This window comes from Dama dama, chromosome 20, assembly GCF_033118175.1.
Source record: "Dama dama isolate Ldn47 chromosome 20, ASM3311817v1, whole genome shotgun sequence".
Lineage (NCBI taxonomy): Eukaryota > Metazoa > Chordata > Mammalia > Artiodactyla > Cervidae > Dama > Dama dama.
In genome coordinates this window covers 70820826-70841182 of record NC_083700.1, presented here as the reverse complement: position 1 = coordinate 70841182, position 20357 = coordinate 70820826, and the positions used below count along the sequence as shown (strand labels likewise).

Below are 20357 nucleotides of genomic sequence, written 5' to 3'. Positions count from 1 at the left end.
CTGCCAGGCTCCTCTGTCCATAGGATTCTCCAGGCAGGAATACTGGAGTGGGTTGGCATTTCCTTCTCCAGGGGATCTTCCTGACACTGGGATTGAACCCGGGTCTCCTGCATTTCATGCAGATTCTTTACCATCTGAGCCATAAGGGAAGCATACAGACACCTGGGTGTCCCCAGATGTCACCTATTCTATCAGTAAAAAACTATTTTTATAATAATTATGAGACACTGCTTGCCTTTTTCATTATGTTGACATTTGCAAATACATTGCAAAAGCAACAGTGGGTAAAACCCTTGGAATTTTAGCAATAATCAACTCAGGCATGCTGTGTATCACTGGGTTGAAAAGAATACTAAAACCTTAAGCATATATGTTTTCAATAGTCAAGAAAATGAAATGGAAGGTATGTATAAAGTACTTTTTATGAATTTCACATTACAGTGGTTGTCTCAAAAAGAGTACTTGTGTGATTGTTTGAGATGCAAGCTGAATTAGTCACATTTTTCATGGCGTATCACTTTTTACTTAAATGAATAACTGATGGACAAAAATCAACATTATACTAAGTTAGGGTTTTGGCAAACATTTGGTTGGAAATAAGTCACTGTCCTTACAACAGTTTTTGTTATAAGGATGAAAACCAGCAAAACTTAAAACTTCTGACATCTTGATTCTGTCATCATAATCCTGAGGGCTTTCTAGCTCACACAGTAATGCTTAGATTATACTGGTGGCAATATTAATAAATATAATTCTTTTTCTTATATTTTCTAATGTAATTGTAGACTAATTGAACCAACTGATCAATGCATGACCTTACAAATGCAAGCATGGGTTAGTATATAGTCAAAGTACAGGCTAAACCAATGAATTTTAATGTAATAGAGTAGAAAAATTTATTGATATGGTTTGAGATTTCACATTGCAATTAATCATTTACTACTTGTTGAGTTTTGAGGGACTATAAAAGAAGAATATCAACATTTTCTGGAAAAAAACTATTACTGTAGTCATCCTTTATGAACTCTGTATTTGTTAAGGCAAGATTTTCTTTCTATACTCAATCAAATATAATATCCTCACAGACTAAATGCAGATTTAAAATGAGAATCCAGCTGTCTTCTACAAAGGCAGACAATAGTTATTAAGAGCATTAAAAGTGTAAGACAGAGCCACTTATCTCATTAAAATAATATATGTATATATATTGTTTTATAATAATATGTTTTATACAGTATTAATATGCAATGGATTCATTTTTTATTTATAAATGAATAGATGTTATTTTTTTAATTTATCAATTTTAATTTCCAATAAGATAAATATAGACACAGCCCAAATACACATAATCTCTTTGGTGTCTTACGTAAGTTTTTCATGAAAGTAATTTCACTTTATTTTAGATTTAATAAAAGACTATAATGAAAAATCTAAGCTAGTTTTTAGAATGAACAGCTAATTTTCTGAAAAAACTGGTATACTACAAACAATATCATATCGAATTTTGCAGCAAGGTCACAGAGCCCTTTTTCCTTTAAAAACAATTTTTAATTTTATTGAATGAACATTTTTTGGCTAAATAATACTTCCAAAGTCTTTTTGTCTTTTGTCATATTGTGCTTTGAAATAATTTTCTTCTCAATACTTATATCCAGGATGGCAGATGGCTCATAGGTTAGGTGCCTAAAATGGACAGGACCAAATTAACACATTTGGCTGGAACTTATCTCAGGAAGCCAAGCTTGGTGGTGGGCAGCTGGACACCAAATTTATCAAAAAACCAACAACAATTGAAGCCAAGATTAATCTCTAAAGGAACAAATGTTCAATGTCCAAAGAGAGTCTTATAATCCAGATCACTACTGAACATTCACCTTTCATTATCATCCACATTCTGAGTATTTAATTGTTTATAAACTTTTCTGCCTTTTTTTTTTCTAGGCAGGTAGAAAAATAAGGTGATAATCAAAACAGTGTTCACATGAAAACTGTGCAGAATTGATAAATATAAAATTATGAAAGATCAAATAAAAATTTTGAAAGTCTTTTCACTCATACAAACAATATGATATGGAAAGAGTTGTGGCCATGAATAAGATAAAGAAAAATATAAAATATTCACATTTCCTGAAATTTAAAACATTTTAATGTTATTAAGACTTACAAAGTCACAATTTTAAAAGTATAAAGGAAAGAGGCTTTAACAGAGAGGCCACGTTTTGTGTCAGGTGTATGATGGAGACTAAGTACCCTCATGGAACAGTCAGAAAAGACTACGTAAGACAAGGCAATTGAGGCAGGAAATCAGGAAGGCAGTAGTGCAGTGGGTAGCAGGAAGGGTAAGAGGGAATTCAAGGTGAATAAGCACAGCCAAGGGCATGAAAATAATAATTCTATGGAGAGGAATAAATCTTGCATCTTTCTGATCACACTATTGAAAAGTTCAGTGATGTATAAAAATTCTAAAGCTATTAATTGCAGTCAAATGTTGAGATTCTTTTCTGGAAATTTAATTGGGGACCAGAAGATAGGATGGGCATATTGTAGAAGCAAGGTGTAATTCAGAAGAATGAAGGAAGACAAATTCAGTATTTATGGAGCCAGATATATTTTTGTCTTGTTGATTTTTATGAAACGTTTGCAAAACTGACTCAGGCTTACCATATGCTTAGAAGATCGTTTTGCTGTTATTGTTTTTGTTCTTCCAACAAAATAATACACATGGATCTGACATGGTGATAAATTATGCAGTGTATAAAAAGCCTTAACAAAAAGTTTCACACTAGGAATTGTGAAGACACTCATGAACATAATTCACAAAAGAAATACATCTACTTATAAACATACCTCTGGTTAGTATCAACTATTAAATCACCTTCCTAGGAGAAAGTATCCAGGTATATTATATTACAGGGAAAAAGGGTACATTGAAAATGAATTATTTCAAACACCAATAAATGTGGTTAATCTAGAAATTAAGTATATTGTTCATACAATGGCATACTTTGGTGAATTTTTTAAAAATGTTTAAACTTGGACTTTCTTGGTCCAGTGGTTAAGAATCTCCCTGACAATGCAGGGGACATGAGTTCAATCCCTGGTCTAGGAAGATTCCACATGCCTTCGAGCAACTAAGTTTGTGCATCATCACTACTGAGCCCATCCTCTATATCCTGGGAGTGGCAACTACTGAGCCCTCGTCCCGCAACTAGCGAAGCCTGTGTGTCTAGAGCCTGTGCTCTGCAACTAGAGAAAACACTGCAATATGAAAACTGGGCACTTCAAAAAAGAGTAGACTCTGCTTGCTACAACTAGAGGAAGCCTATGTGCAGCAACAAAGACCCAGCACATCCAACAATAAATTTTTTTTTCATAAATATTTTAATTTTATATTATAAAAGTTAGCTTTCAAGAGATAATTATTTCCTGTGTGCATGGTAAGTCACTTTAGTTACCTCCGACTCTGTGACCCTATGGACTGTAGCCCTCCTGGCTCCTTTGTCCATAGGGACTCTCCAGGCAAGAAGACTGGAGTGGGTTGTCACACCGTCCTCCAGGGGATCCTCCCCACCCAGGGATCAAACCTGCATCTCTATGTCTCCTGCACTGGCAGGTGGGTTCTTTACCACTAATTTCATCTGTAATACCTAATTGCAAAGAACTTGTAGTACCACAAGCTTTCACAAATCTACCACGTAAAGAACTATCCCTGTCATCACAGAGAGGGAATGCAGTCATAATGACCAGCTGAATTCACATATGCCTATAAACACAAATGTCAGGACTAAGGATGGCATTCTCTCTGCCACAAAGCTGGTTTTCTGCACACATGAGGTCCTCCAACCTCATACTCACAGAGTACTCTTTCTTACCTCTAATATGGCCCTCATCGTAGTAGCTGAAGTTGTCTGACTACACGCTTACACTGCAATGTCTGTGAGGGTAGCTTTCAGACCTGCATTTAGCAGTAGGTATTCAACAGCTTCTTATTGAATGTATAAGCACTGTTGCCAGGACCATAAAATCATTGAGAAACAATATCTCCAAGCAAACAGAATTTGTCCATCTTGGACTTCTTGCCGTAGATAATAAAGTATTACAGGGATGGTTTGAACATCTTCTATGTTCTTAATAAAATTGATATTTATTAGAATTGCCATATTATAGAAATTTTATATCTAATCTCTCATATATAACAATAGTGATATGTATTAAGTTATTTTATAGTACCAAGACAAACTTGATATTTTGTAAATACTTTCTTTACAAACTGAAATTAATTTAAGCAATAGTATTCTGGGTTTTGGCTCCCTTGGTGGTTCAGTGGCAAAGAACCCTCTTACGATGTTGCAGAGAAGATCCCCTGGAAAAGAAAGTGGCAACTCACTCCAGTATTCTTGCCTGTGAAATCCCTTAGACAGAGGAACCTGACAGAGAAACCTGACAACAACTGAACAGTAATAACACATTCTGGATTATATATGGATTATATGGGAAAAAATATTAGTTGATACAAAGTTATCTGCTTATATCTACTATACTATTTATTATATGTCACTCTTATCTATGAATGAATCAAAATATAGGAATAGAAATATTTAAATTTAAGTGAAAAGGATCCTGCATATGGCTAAAACATTACCAACCTCACACTTGACTTTGTTGTAATTATATTAATGCTGACAAACAGCAAAAGACCCCCTCAAAATGATGTATCTCCACATATATATGTTTTCTACACATACCTACTCTCTTCTTGACTTAGCGCAGCAGCCCAATAATCTGATTGCTGCCCCTTCTCGCCTCATTAAAGGTGATCTGTTCCTGTAAAGTGCTGGTCTCGTTCTTTTTCGGAACCTCGCCTTCTCTAACTCCCTTACCTTACACTAACCATAACATACAATGCCACCTTAGAAACTAACCTTGAACATCAGCGTACTAAGTACCATAAAAATCCTGAAGTGTTAGATTTTATTTAAACGAAGTCTTCTTTATTTGATCACTGAGACCTTTCCCATCATGTATATTAAAGTCTAGTTTTCAAAAAATAAAAATAAAGTCTAGTTTTCCAAAGCACCATTTGTGATACAAAGATTTAGTCTGCAGTGGTTCTAAACCATGGCCTCAGAACATCTGACACTCCTCCTGTTTGGAGGAGTCCCCATACCTTGAATCTAGTGGCTCATTACCAGTGGACTTATTTGTCCAGTAAAGTAAGGCACAGTGATCTCTGTGACTTGTGACGCTAAGTCCTAAAGGCCACACAGCTTCATCCTGGCTCAAACACATGCACTTGAGAAGTTCCTCTCAGATCTCAAATTCTAGGTTCCAAGAACCCTAAATAGAAATCTTGCATCTATGTATTTTAGTCAACAATCTCATCTGTCCCCAACCCTTGAGTCATCCCAGGCTACATGTTAGACATATGAGTAAAGATGCCCTAGATTAGCTCTGTCCAAGAGAACACTCTGTGATGATAGAAATGTCATATATATACACACTGGCCAAGGGGTAATCACTAGCCACATGAACATTTAAAATATGGCTACTGAACATTTAAAATATGGCTGGTATGACTGAAGAACTAAATAATTAATTATATTTAGTTAATGTAAATTTTAATATAAATGGTGGCTACCCTATTGGAAAATGGGCAGATAATTCTAGCCCCCAGCCATTTGCATCACCCTCTGTAGCTTCCCAGAGATCATAGGGCAAAGACAAGTCATCTTGCTTTATCTTGTCCAAGTTCATGAGCTACAAATCCTATGAGCATTTTTGTGTTACTCTGCAAAGTTTGGAGTAATTTGTCATGCAGCAATAGATAACTGAAATGGAATTCCAACCTCTTAAGTATTAGAGAAAAACTGAGGTCCAAAAATTACACTTTACACAACATTTTGTTACTGGATTCTGGAAAAAGGATATAATACAGGAAAGAGTAAATCCTACCAGGAATGGACTCTTTTAATAGTTATCAAACGTGGAGACCTGAAAGACTATGATGAGTGACAGTTCTCTTCTACTTAATGGACTCCTGAAATGTGGTATATGAGTGTCCAGAAGAATGACTACCATTCCACTAGTCAAATACAGGTCCGGCCTATTGTATATTATCTTCCCTTAAAATCGAAAATTTTGAATTAAAACTACTTCCATAGAAATTATAACACTAAATAGCACGTGATACATAGTCACTAAATATTAACAAAAGACATCACAATAATCCTGATACTCCTCTCCCACTCCTCAAAAGAAATGTTACGATCAGTTTACCATTTAAGCTTTCAATACAGTTTATTAAGTGAAATATCTTTTTTTCATTTCTGATGCATTCAGTATATAACTTAAAAGTATCACAGAATAAATTAGCAACACAAATAAGCAACATCCCCATCTCTCAGCAGCCTGACAGCTTTGTTATGGTTTACATTCCCCAAGGAAAGTCTCAGCACCAAGATATTGATTTGCGCCACTGCACTTTTCTGACTAATTATTATCAATGCAGTCTCTCCAGTTAATCAGTTCATTCTCACAGTAAGAGTAGCCTTCAGTTTAAATTCATTATGCTGATAAATGACAACATTACAGCTGCATGACATTTGCCTTAATTAAAAAAGAATTTTTTTACAAAGATTAGAGGACTACTCCATGTTTAAATATACCAGATTGACTGCTAAAGTTTCTGTCTCCCAAGAACTCAAGGTTTCACTGATGTATGTATCCAACATTTCTGTCTAAGTTTTAAAAAGTAGGTTCCTCTTTAATAACATGTATCTTGAGAATCATGTCAGTAAGAATGACCCTGTAAAGAAATCTGGTCAGGAAATATGTCAAATTCATTGACCTCTTTTCCTAATGTACGGTTAGGTTATTTTAGAGGTAACGAAAGGAGGTGGGAAAGTGGAGGATGCTATTTAACATGGGGTCAAAAAAATTCTCTGATAAAGTGCCTTAAGTATCTGCAAGAAGAGTTCCAGCAGGAGATACAGAAATACAAATACACTGAATTATGTGCTCTTTAGATATAATATTTTATGCAATTCTCATAACTTCCCCATGAGGTGAAAAGTGAAAGTGTTAATTGCTCTGTCATGTCTGACGTTTTGTGACCCCACGGACTGTTGCCCATCAGGATCCTCTGTCCAACGGGTTCTCCAGGTATGAATACTGGAGTGGGTAGCCAGTTCCTTCTCCAGGGGATTTTCCAACCCAGGGATCGAACCTGGGTCTCCTGCATTGCAATCAGATTCTTTATCAACTATGCTACCAGGGAAGCCCCATGAGGTAGTTCCTATCAAAATAGGTGAAAAGTGAAAGTTGCTCAGTCGTGACTGACACTTTTTGACCCCATGGATTATACAGTTCATGGAATTCTCCAGACCAGAATACTGGAGTGGGTTGCCATTCCCTTCTCCAGGGGATCTTCCCAACAAAGGGATTGAACCCAGGTTTCCGGCATTGCAGGCAGATTCTTTTCCAGCTGAGCCACCATAGGTAGGTCCTATTAAAAGTAAAATCATTCTTTCTGTATGAATAAATCCAACCTTACAAAACTAAGTAACTTGCAACCTCACTGAGGTTATACAGTGTATTACAATTTGAAGTAAAAGATTTTTTTTTTTACAGAGCTCATTGTATTCACTGCAAAAAGATGTTTCCTCTGATACCTGAAACAGAGAAAAAGAGACAGACAGAGATGAAGATAGATATGGAGAGAGAGACAAAAACTCAAGTACACTTGAAATTTACTTGATAATTTATTTCCATCTAAAGACAGTTTATTTCTAGGTTTAACATGATATATCCAAGATGAGTTAAGTAAACATTACGCAAAGACATGAGTGATTATAATAACTATTGCCATGATTTATGTTACAGACTATTAATTTTTTCCAGTGGCTTTAAAAATGATGCCTTTCAATTTATTTTGGAATGTTTTTCAGTAGTTTTCTCTAATAGTTTTGAATAAGGGATTGAATGAAAATATCTGAACATAAAGGAAAGACCTGATTACAAAGCTGAATTTTATGGCCCTGTGTTTTTCCATCAGACAACGGAAATCTAACAGATGTGCATTGAATAAGTGAATGTCCATGCTTTTATACACATGCTGGGCTGCAGTGCCTGAGGCCTTCAAGCAGTATCTATATCATATAGTAAAAAAAAAATTTTATAATTAAAAACAATAGTCTTTGTACTGTTATTACTTATGAGCCAAAAAAAAATAATAATAATATTCTTGTTAATGCTTCTGTCAAGAAAAATTTTAAGTATTTTAACATATTTTGCATACTAAGTAAATAAATTGGTAATGCACTTTAGAAAGTATTCTAAAAATGATTCAAAAAGAACACATCTGGGCTTTGATTAAGACAATTTTAAAATATCTTTAAAATTATGTATGCTAAAATTACAGGTTCAGTACTATTATAACTGCCACATACCATGTATATATTTCTTCATATAATTCTTACAATAGTCTTGTGGAAATGTCTATTATTATTTACAGATGAATGAACTGAGGAACAGAGAAGTAACTTATTAAAGATTTCCTCAGGAATAAATGACAGAACTTAATGTGAACTCAGGACTGCCTGACTCAAGTAACTGTAAATTATTATTCAAAATGAAGTGTCCATTTCTCATCAGAGTTGAACTAAATGAGATAAATTTATAGTGTTAGCTATAAATAATAATATATAAAGTTACCTTATGATTGTCAAAACTAGAATGTACATCAAACTATTTCATTTAAATGAATTCTACACTAGTATATTTGAACAGTACCTTGTTAGTATTTTATTTTTAAAAAAATAAAAATCAATTTTAATATATATATAAAATAGCTTCTCATCTTACCATATACTGACTGAATAAAAGAAACTATTCACCAAAATTCCCCTAACATATCCTGTGTTTTGCAGATTATTCCTATGAATAGAAACAGAAACTGAAAAATAAGGAAAAAACATAGTTAAGAAATTAAGACTATTTCTAAATATTTGCCATTTATAAATATACATATTAGATATATGTTCAGTATCACTAACAGGTATCTAGTATGTATGTATGTATGTATGTGTATATATATATATATATATACACACACACACACATATATATATATATATATATATATATATATATAGTTAAATGTGTATTTTACTATACATTTTACTAAGGGGCTGTATCTGAATTAACTACTACTGTTTTACTGACTACACCAAAGCCTTTAACTGTGGATCATAACAATCCGAGGAAAATTCTTCAAGAGATGGGAATACCAGACTACTTGACTTACCTCCTGAGAAATCTGTACGCAGGTCAAGAAGCAGCAGTTAGAACTGGACATGGAACAACAGATTGGTTCCAAATCAGGAAAGGAGTACATCAAGGCTGTATAATGTTACCCTGTTTATTTAACTTATATGCAGAGTACCTCATGCAGAATGCCAGGCTGGATGAAGCACAAGCTGGAATCAAGATTGCTGGGAGAAATATCAATAACCTGAGATATGCAGATGATACCACCCTTATGGCAGAAAGTGAAGAAGAGCTAAAGACCCTCTTAATGAAAGTGAAAGAGGAGAGTGAAAAAGTTGGCTTAAAACTCAACATTCAGAAAACTAAGATCATGGCATCTGGTCCCATCACTTCATGGCAAATAGATGGGGAAACCATGGAAACAGTGACTGACTTTTATTTTTTGGACTCCAAAATAACTGCAGATGGTGACTGCAGCCATGAAATTAAAAGACACTTGCTCCTTGGGAGAAAAGCTATGACCAACCTAGACAGCATATTAAAAAGCAGAGATATTGCTTTGTCAACAAAGGTCCGTATTGTCAAAGCTATGGTTTTTCCAGTGGTCATGTAAAGATGTGAGCATTGGACTATAAAGAAAGCTGAGTGCCGAAGAATTGATGTTTTTGAATTGTCGTGTTGGAGAAGACTGAAGAATCCCTTGGACTGCAAAAAGATCCAACCAGTCAATCCTAAAGGATATTAGTCCTGAATATTCACTGGAAGGACTGATACTGAAGCTAGAAACTCCAATACTTTGGCCACCTGACGTGAAGAACTGACTCTCTGAAAAGACCTGGACAAGACCCTGATGCTGGGAAAGATTGAAGGTGAGAGGAAAAGGGGGCAACAGAGGATGAGATGTGGGATGGCATCACAAGCTTGACAGACAGGAGTTTGAACAAGCTCCAGGCGTTGGTGATGGACAGGGAACCCAAGTGTGCTGTAGTCCATGGAGTCGCAAAGAGTTGGACATGACTCAGCTAATCTTGGCTAGTAATTTTTATTTCTTTAAGCCTGGTCATTTCATGTCATTACTTATTGTATGACATAGAGAAGAAAATCAATTCTTGGGCAGGGCAATTACTCTTCCCAATAATTAGGCTCAAATTTAACCCAAATTAACTTCCAGTTTTGACTTAAAATGATTGATATTTGTTGATTTTGAAAGAGCATATGTTTTTGAGGATTTACAGAATTATATTAAGGTGAGCTTATAGGAAGGAATTGACTTAGGAAGGAAAATACATTTTAGAATAAAAGACTTAGGAAGACAAAATTTAGAAAAAAAATATTTAACTTATGGCTTAAACGTATTATAGTCAAAGTAGCCACAAATATTGTCAGAGTGGAAGTCAAAGGAGAGAGCAAATCTTCAAAATATCTAATGGCTTAATCAGGATCTAAACTTTTATGGAAGTGGGTATTTATGTTATGTATCCTTAAAATATACTACAAATTATGAATTTTTTAAATTATTCAAAAGGCAACCATTTTTAGAAGCAGAAAATTGTAGACATAGCTCAAATGTCATTTTACTATCATAGATCTTTTTAAAAATAAGAACATCAGGAATAAATGACTATAAAAATGAGAGATCAAGCAAAAACCTTAAGTATCAAAAAGTTACATATGACACATGTGCCCTCTTTGTGTTCAAAATCAATACTTCACAGAAGACATATACCTGCTTTCTGAGCCATTAATGTCATCAAGGCACAGACTGTAGTGAATATTTAGAGAATAATGATCTTCTCAATGGCAAATGTTATAACCTTCGATTCCTAATTATCTAGGGAAAGTTTACATTTGACTCCTTATATAAATTCATACATTCAGAAATTCTCAAGTTTCATTAGATTGATTGACCTTTGGTCATAACTAGCTATATTTATTAGTTATATACAACTATCAAAAATAAATAATTATGTTCACAATATACTCTTTAAATATTTATTTCTTGGTAAAATGATGGTATTCCCATTCATAATGGCTTTTGAAATTAAAAAAAAGGAAGTGCTTCAGAAACTAAATGACTTTTTTCATGTATATTTACTTTTATATTTCTGAGCTCTACATTTATAACAAAACAAAGTATTGTTTCTGTTACACTTCTATAACTTTAAAAATGGTACAAATAACTGTAAGGGCTTAATTGTTATAATAATTTAATAGGAAAATTGACTATCCGTTCCATTTTCAAAGAACAGCTACCAAATGGATCTCCTTCAGAGAAAAATAGGACCTGCATGCCTACAAAGCATTTGATTACAACACACTATAGTTAAATCACAAATTTAAGAATAATCATGACCTAAATGAGAAGACAATATTGAAAACAGTCTGGACTTTGGAATCAGAGCTGGGACAGGCACTGCTGTGTTTGATGGTTTTCAAACCTTGGACAAGTGAATTAATTTTCTTAGAACTTAGTTTCCATCTCTAAAATGAGAATGATAAAAGCTTACCCCATGGAAAAAAGTGGGAGAGTGAGAATCAATGTTATAAAACACAGTGTCTAATAAATAATAAGCACTTAATAAGTGGTAGAGGAAGTTGTTTAAATTGAATCATTCTGACTGTTATTCCCAGAGTTCTCTATGGATGAGAAGTGCTTGCTAGGAAAATACCTCCAAAACAGACAGATTGAGCCAAAAGGTAATGTCCATTCTGATGATGAAGCCATGAAGGAAAAGTTTGGGAAGAGATTGCTTTGCACGCAATAAGAAGAATCATTTTGCTCTCAAGAGGGAAGGATCAGGAAAACCAGGATTGGTATTACAAAGCTGGAGACTATATAGGGAAACAGGCATTGACACTGTCTTGGAGTGATGAGGCTTAAAAAGAAAAATTTACAATACTGAGACTGTGAATGTTTGTATTATATTTGTAGTGTTTGGCTTTGCTTAGATCCTTCCTTTACCATAACAAACCTTTTGCTTAAATAGGGTTTTACCTTGTGGAAATCAAGTAAGAGACACTGGTTGATGTGGTATGGATAAGTGATTGCATATTTGCAAACAAGCATGAGTGAGCTTTAAAAAAATCACTGTGAATTCACAAAGTATTGGAAAAGGTTTGATTTCCTAGGATGTGTACACATAGTTTTAGCCAGTGATAATCAGAGCACGATGAGTAAGAGTCCAGACAATGGAGCCACACTTTCTGACTTAAGAATATTGCCCTCTCCTAGAGATGTCCTCTTCATTATGGGGGACTGGAATGCAAAAGTAGGAAGTCAAGAAACACCTGGAGTAACAGGCACATTTGGCCTTGGAGTACAGAATGAAGCAGAGCAAAGGCTAATAGAGAATGCACTGGTCATATCAAACACCCTCTTCCAACAACACAAGAGAAGACTTTACACATAACATCACCAGATCGTCAGTATTGATATCAGATTGATTATATTCTTTGCAGCCAAAGATGGAGAAGCTCTATACAGCCAGCAAAAACAAGACCGGGAGCTGACTGTGGTTCAGATCATGAACTTCTTATTGCCAAATTCAGACTTAAATTGAAGAAAGTAGGGAAAACCACTAGACCAGTTAGGTATGACCTAAATCAAATCCCTTATGATTATACAGTGGAAGTGAGAAATAGACTCAAGGGATTAAATCTGATAGACAAAGTGCCTGAAAACCTACGGACAGAGGCTCGTGACATTGTACAGGAGGCAGGGATCAAGACCATCCCCAAGAAAAAGAAATGCAAAAAGGCAAAATGATTGCCTGAGGAAGTCTTACAAATAGCAGTGAAAAGAAGAGAAGCTCAAGGCAAAGGAGAAAAAGAAAAATATACCCATTTGAATGCAGAGCTCCAAAGAATAGCAAGGAGCGATAAGAAAGAGTTCCTCTTCCTCAGTGATCAGTGCAAAGAAATAGAGGAAAACAATAGAATGGGAAAGACTAGAGATCTCTTCCAGAAAATTAGAGATACCAAGGGAACCTTTCATGCAAACATGGGCACAATAAAGGACAGAAATGGTATGGACCTAACCAAAGCAGAAGATATTAAGAAGTGGCAAGAATACACAGAAGAAATGTACAAAAAAGATCTTCATGATCCAGATAATCACAATGGTATAGTCACTCACCTAGAGCCAGACATCTTGGAATGCGAAGTCAAGTGGGCCTTAGGAAACATCACTATGAACAAAGCTAGTAGAGGTGATGGAATTCCAGTTGAAATATTTCAAACCCTAAAAGATGATGCTGTGAAAGTGCTGCACTCAATATGCCAGCAAATTGGGAAAACTCAGCAGTGGCCACAGGACTGGAAAAAAGTTAGTTTTCATTCCAATGTCAAAGAAAAGTCATGCCAAAGAGTGCTCAAACTACTGCACAATTGCACTCGTCTCACACATTACGCTAGTAAGGTAATGCTCAAAATTCTCCAAGCCAGGCTTCAACAGTATGTGAACTGTGAACTTCCAGATGTTCAAGCTGCATTTAGAAAAGGCAGAGCAACCAGATATCAAATTGCCAACATCCTCTGGATCATCAAAAAAGCAAGAGAGTTCCAGAAAAACATCAACTTCTGCTTTATTGACTATACCAAAGACTTTGATTGTGTGGATCACAATATACTTTGGAAAATTCTTCAAGAGATGGGAATACCAGACCACCTGACCTGCCTCCTGAGAAATCTGTATGCAGGTCAGGAAGCAATAGCTAGAACTGGACATGGAACAGACTGGTTTCAAATCCAGAAGGGAGTACATCAAGGCTATATAACGTCACCCTGCTTATTTTACTTATATGCAGAGTACATCATGAGAAATGCTGTGCTGGATAAAGCAAAAGCTGGAATGAAGATTGCCAGGAGAAATAATAATGTCAGATATGCAGATGACACCACCCTTATGGCAGAAAGGGAAGAAGAACTAAAGAGTCTCTTGATGAAAGTGAAAGAGGAGAGTGAAAAAGTTGGCTTAAAACTCAACATTCAGAAAACTATGATCTTGGCATCTGGTCCCATCACTTGATGGCAAATAAATAGGGAAACAGTGGAAACAGTGACCGACTTTATTTTTTGGGCTCCAAAATAACTGCAGGTGGTGACTGCAGCCATGAAATTTAAAGACACTTGCTCCTTGAAAGAAAAGTATAACCAACCTAGACAGCGTATTAAAAAGCAGAGACATTACTTTGCCAACAAAGGTCCACCTAGTCAAAGTTATGTTTTTTCCAGTAGTCATGTATGCATGTGAGTGTTGGACTATAAAGAAAACTGAGCGCCAAAGAATTAGTGCTTTTGAATTGTGGTGTTGGAGAAGATTCTTGCAAGTCGCCTGGACAGCAAGTAGGTCAAACTAGTCCATCCTAAAGGAAATCAGTCATGAATATTTGGATATTCTTTGGAAGGACTGATACTGATGTTGAAACTCCAATATGTTAGCCACCTGATACGAAGAACTGACTGATTGGAAAAGACCCTGATGCTGGAAAAGACTGAAGGCAGGAGGAAAAGGGGACAACAGAGGGTGAGATTGGTGGATGATATCACCAACTCAATGACCATGAGTTTTGGTAAACTCCGGGAGTTGGTGATGGACAGGTAGTTCTGGCATGCTGCAGTTCATGGGGTCGTAAAGAGTCAGGCATGACTGAGCGACTGAACTGAACTGAACTATTGTTATGTCCTTGGGCAAATAAATTACTCTCCTTATTATAATTATAACAGTATCTACTGACAATTTTGTAGGCATTACATGAGTTAATAGAAGCAATGCTTTTAGAACAATGCCTGGCATATACAAAGAATTTTAAATATAGCTTACTGCTATTATGGGGAAAACTGCAGTCAACCTTCTATCAGTAGCTATAATTGTGAGTTACATAAAAATCTTAAACGTCCTGATAAGGAAGTATTGAGACACCTATGACCAAAGGTGATCAGAAACTTGAACAGTAAAGTTCCCATGTCTTTATTCAGCTGTATTTCTTTGAGAGAAATGAAATCCAAAATTCTAATGCTGTGGCATTTCAATAAATTTTGCTTCTCACAATTTAGGTTATTAAGGTAGAGGTTATTATTAGGGGACAGAAGATAGAATAAGGGAATTACTACCAAAATTCACACTGCTGAATATACAGCTCTCACTATATTGTTTAAATGTCTATTCAAAAAAAAAATTCAAAGAAGGATCTGAATAGTATTCATTTTTAATTTATCCTATTCCACCTCTCTCTTCTGAAAGAATAAATCTTGAGGCTTACATTTCCACATGTGTAGTTCATTAAATCACCAATTTTAATTTTTTTAAAACATTACCAAAATAGTCTTCCCAACTCCACTAGTAGAAAAGCCGATAATTTGTTTTATTTTAATTGATGTAGTCTTTTTAAAGACCTTTTATTAAAATGTTTCTCACAAACTGGGGAGAAACTTTTATACCTGTATGAGAAAAATCCTTACAACAAAACTGAAAAAAAAAAAAAAAACAGAGAGAGAGAGAGAGAATTTGGCAATGTAACTGTGATAAACTCCAAAGTTCCTGGTTTCCAATTCTTTTCAAGTATACTCTAAAGTAGTACTCAATGCTTTCAGAAAGAATACCAGATCCAGTCATTCTTAAAATGATACATAACAGCATTAACACTGCTCCTTTAACTTCTGTGTGCACACATGTACACTAATATAGCTCAAACATAAATCTGACTTTTCATATAAACAGAGATTAAGATTAAATATTATATATGACACCATTTTTTTTTTGAAACAAAATAACTAGTACCAAAGAAAGCAGAAAACACAAGTTAGTAATTAAAGAATCAGTAACCCCTTTTTTAACTTCAAAGAGCTTCAAACAATATTTTAAAGGTTTTTATATATAAGCTAACATATAGCCTATTTTTCTTTTATGAGAGAAATGTACAAACAGTACCTTTATTATACCCCTGCAAATAGGGCATTTCCTTAGAGAAGGGGCACATTCCCAGCATACTACCAGATGATCACAAGGAATGAATACAATAGAAACTTCTTTGCCCATACACACTTTACATGTTCTTTCATCTTGCAGCCTTCTCAACTGTTATTCCAATGACAGACCTGAAACATCTGTTGGAATACACTTCATATTCTTTTCCACAAAAAAGTTCTTATATAATGTAGGGTCAATTTCTTTAAGACAGTTTTTGAAGATGTTGAAGGCACATCTTCAAAATGGTATCAATCAGTTCTCTTGCTTGTAAAGGTATCTGTGTTTTTTGCTTAATAATATCATGCTCCTGTTTATTAATTACATTGGCCTTTAAAAGCTTATCCAGGATAGGAAGCACACACATCAACCGTTGAGAGAGCCATTCTGTTCTCCAAAGTAATGGCAAATCATCTGATGCTGTTTCTTCAGTTTGTCTTTCATTTTGTCTTTGTCTGTCTCTTCCTCTTTTTCTTCTTCTCTTTTTTCATCTTCAGCAATAAGAAGTGCTGACACAATATCATTAACTGTTTTTTAACTTTCTCCAGTTGTTAGGATTTTACTCTGAACTGTCCGCTTTACCAGTCTTCTACTAAAGTCTATTTCCAAGGCAGTTTTAACCACAGTTAAATTCATCATGACTACATCATCTGAAGAACGTTCTCCAGGTCCAAAACAAAAACTCGGTGGATCAGCATTTTTATCTCCAGGAGTATTTGAAGTTGACAATAGCTGTTCAAGAAGATAAGGATATCTAGCTTGAATCTCATCAACAAACTCCTGCCCTTTTGTGCGTATCAAGAACTCACACCTTGGAAACCACTTGGAGTGTTCTCCCCATGGGTCATCTCCAGATTCCCAACATCTTAAGCCACCATCACAACAAAAGTACTTGACATCATCATTGTGACCTACATAGTAGAAACCAGCATTTGCAAGCTGCTCAGGCTGAACTGGTACAGTAGATAGCCAGCACATAAATGTTCTCAGTCAAGCTGCATGTGTCTGCATGCTCAAATTTGGAATGCTGAACCTTAGCATTTCCAGAGAATTTCCAAAAATGGACAGTTGGGGGAAAGTCTCCAGTGCTCTAGCATAGCATCATTCTTTGGTTCCCAGCTATTTAGCATCTCACCACAGGCAAAGCAGGCTACCCTATCTCCAGGTCCTATGTAATAAAAGCCAGCTCTTGCTAATTCTGATGGTGACATAAAGGTTAATGGCCACATTTGGTTAAGTAAGAAATCTCGCTCCTTCATTACTCATGGCATAACTGTAGGAGTTAGTCCTCAATGGGGAAAAGTCTTCAACTGCTCTAGAAGTAATAGAGTTTGGTGAAAGGTTGGAATAAGAACCACTGAATGAGCTACTATGTCCCAAAGTGGATGATAATGAATGAGTAAAACTGTTTCTCATTGAAGAAGAAGCATTTTTAGAAGTGGATTCCAGATTAGTAACAGAAACTAGATTTTGAATAAAGCTACAGCTAGGATACAGTTGTTTATGCTTCTCAATAGGATTGTCTCCTTGTTTCCAGTTATCCAGCATCAGGCCACAACAGAAGCATTTGACCTTGTTATTCACACCAATGTAATAAAAACCAGCATGAGCAAGACTCCTTTCTGAGACAGGAACACCAGTGGGGAAAGCTGAATATGTAGACATTTGGTAGAGTTCACATGAAAAGTCATATGTCACTGTTTGTTTGTTGCCAATTGTCCAATTTGACAAGATTGTGCTATTTTCCATCACACTATAAATTTTTTGATACAAGGGATCTGGGACAAATCTTTGGAAGGTAGTTTTGTACATGAGTGATTTTACTTTTGACAGCTAAAATCCTTTACATGAAATTTTTCTTCTGCCCAGAGAATTTTGACATGAGTAATATCACTCATACTACAGTGGGCTTCCATGGCTCAAACAGTAAAGAATCTGCAGCAATGTGGGAGACGCTAGTTTGACCCCTGGGTCGGGAAATCCCCCTGGAGAAGGGAATGCTGACTCACTCCAGCATTATTCTTGGAGAATTCCATGGACAGGGGAGCCTGGTGAGCTACAGTCCATGGGGGTCACAAAGAGACATGACTGAGCAACTAACACACACATACATGCTATAGTAATGCTTAAGCAAGGTGATCCTGGAATCTATAGTATTAACTCTTATTGATATTTTTACAGTTAGATAATTACACAGAGATGTGAACATATGTCAATCAACATGTTAATTGTAAATGTTAGTTTAGTTATCAAGAATCAACTCTATTACCTAATATCTTTAAATAGGTCAGAATTATATAAATTTCATATTTTTCCAAAATAAATGCTCCAAATCTCCACAAAGGTAGCATTTATCAATTGAGAATTTTTCATCTTTATTACAAAAGCAATGCTCAAGTCTGAAACAAGTAAAATTATAGTATGGAATATGCACTTAAACTGTTAACTCCTTTAGTTTATATTCATGTTAATCAATATATCATTTTATTCAGGGTTTTTTTTTCAGTTGATTTTTAAAGAGACCTAATGATCACAGTTTTTAATGTATTCTAAAATGCCTGTAAATGAAAATTCGTATAGAGAATTAGCTTCTGATTTCAAGACATTTTCCCAAATAAGAAAATCTGCTCCAAAATGTAATGCAAATTACATTTCTAAATTCCACATTTTTCTAAGACATACTGCTTTTATCAAAAAGCAGATTTTGTACAGTGAATCGTACATTGTGTAATTTTTTCTAGTCATTCCCTTTAAGAAGTTAGTAAAATGAACAATCAATTCACATGATCTTTACACAATTGCTCAGTACATTAGAATATATAGTATAGATAATCACTAGTTCAGTGGGAGTTCTTTGATTACAGAGGACTTAACTGTTTAAGTAACCACACTGAGGAGGACACATGGCAGATTTCACTGCTGGAAATATCACATGAAGCATTTGATATAACACGAATCAAACTAATTCTAGCAAAGCAAGCAGTCCAAAGTTCAAATTAAAAGTTAAAATCTGCTCTTTAAGAATAGAATTACCTATATCCCTTGCAAATTCTCTTTAGCTTAATGATACATCTGATTTCAAAAATTACTTATAACTAATACCTAACTTTCAAAAACTTATAGTGCTGATTGGTACAAATAACACTTATGAAACTACCTGTATAACCTTGTTTCTAATAACTGATTTGCTGATATAAGTTAATCCCAGATATGTTTCGAATGTATTTCACAAGTCCTCTAATATAGAAATCAATTATGGTGTTCTTAATTACAAACAAAAATATAGACTTGTTGAATTAATATAAACAAAGAAAAAATGGCCTTTAGCTAGTCCTTGAATTTCAGATTTCTTTCTAAAATATTTCCCTTAGCTAGTCACTCTCCATCATTTTATCTTAGAAATCCAAAGAAGTGAATTGGCCTTATTCATTATTTCTCTAATTTGTCAAAGTTAATTTGAATTCTAATCTCATGGTATCCAAGATTCCATCAACTGTGTCCAACTTCCTGTTGTCCAAAACTTAATAATCAGTCTCTTGTTTTAGTCTCCCAAGTATTATGAAATAATACTGATCCTGGAACTACATTCTGTCTTTTAAAATTCAATATAACTTTGTGCTGAACATTAGCTTGTTAGTAAGTATACAACATTAAACTATTTCAATAAGATGTTCACTTTGCTAACAATCATTAGTATTTCTAAAAGTTTTTTGTTGTAACCTCTAATGGTCATAGTATGGGGCTTCACTGATAGCTCAGTTGGTAAAGAATCTGCCTGCAATGCGGGAGACCTGGGTTTGATCCCTGGGTTGGGAAAGTCCCTCTGGAGAAGGGAAAGGCTAGCCACTCCAGTATTCTGGCCTGGAGAATTCCATGGACTGTATTATAGTCCATAGGGTCGCAGAGTTGGATATGACTAAGTGACTTTCACTTTCACTAATGGTCATGGTATAATTCCAAAGGTGACCAAGAGGGTTTATATCAGAGATACAAACTCTATCCAGAATAACAAAGTGAGTTTATGATTAACAAATGCATGAAACTTGTTGCCTAGAGAAGCAACCAAGGAGAACAGAACAAAGAGCTAGACTGTCACTGTATTTTTATCAATTACATATTTGTTCCT

The 20357-nt window shown here is 35.1% G+C and overlaps 1 protein-coding gene and 1 pseudogene across 1 annotated transcript in view; both read right to left on the bottom strand.

Moving 5' to 3' along the window:
* LOC133041214 (baculoviral IAP repeat-containing protein 2-like) overlaps nt 1-17980 on the bottom strand; it is a 47023-nt pseudogene extending 29043 nt beyond the window's left edge.
* Nucleotides 1-20357, bottom strand: part of NEGR1 (neuronal growth regulator 1) — a 961959-nt gene that overhangs the window by 896932 nt on the left and 44670 nt on the right. The gene's annotated exons all lie outside the window — the stretch shown is intronic.